Below are 811 nucleotides of genomic sequence, written 5' to 3'. Positions count from 1 at the left end.
GTGGGGATTAGTGCATAGATCTGGAAAGCAGAGTCTGCATCTGTGTCCTCTTCTCAGAGCCCAAAAGGTCTGTAGCCGCGGAGAAAGGAATAGCAATAGGACGCAAAACTCCAGCCGATAGATGAGGGCTGTGGGTAGTAGAGGGAGTGGTCTTGTTATATGAACCCATCTCTTTATCTTCTCATGTAGAACACTTTTGTTCACTATGATAATAGCCTGGAGCAAAGATGTCATACATCAGAGACTGACTCCTAGGCAAAAAGGTGATACAAGACTCTGGGGAGAAATGACTCTGAAGAGGGATTGTCTGGATTTAGTAGGAGAGAATTAGAGATCTGGCTGCTAAACTAAATTTCAGACAAAATTTTGGGAAAAACTTCTTAGATGGCTAAATTCTATGGGACTTAAGGGAAGGAAACCATTTCTGGAATTGTGAACTGTGGAGCCCTCATTGAAGGATGAAAGAGTGTATATATAGTCAAAGGTGTAATTTAAGGATAAAGTGAGATTCTTGAAGGTGTTTCTATCAACACTTTCAGGGGCTGTGCCTAGTTAAGCCACCTTGATTAAGTTTCTCACTGGACCACCTTGTTATCAGAAAGTTCTGTTCATATTCAAAATTTATCTTCAAACCATACCAACAATGCCATCCTGTTTTGTAGTCTTCTGAACTTCTCTTTGGATGGGAACTAAGTCATCATGATTAGATAAAGACATGTTAGCATTTACAGAAACTGTTGCATTTTAAATCCCAGCTCCTATCAAGTATCCCATGAATAAAAGGGAAAATGTATGGCGTTCAAGTGGCGTA

This window comes from Orycteropus afer, unplaced genomic scaffold (assembly GCF_000298275.1).
Source record: "Orycteropus afer afer isolate SDZICR_OR568_19922 unplaced genomic scaffold, OryAfe1.0 scaffold00292, whole genome shotgun sequence".
In the NCBI taxonomy this organism is placed as follows: Eukaryota; Metazoa; Chordata; class Mammalia; order Tubulidentata; family Orycteropodidae; genus Orycteropus; species Orycteropus afer.
The sequence above is the reverse complement of the archived record's forward strand: the minus strand, read 5'-3'. Positions refer to the sequence as shown.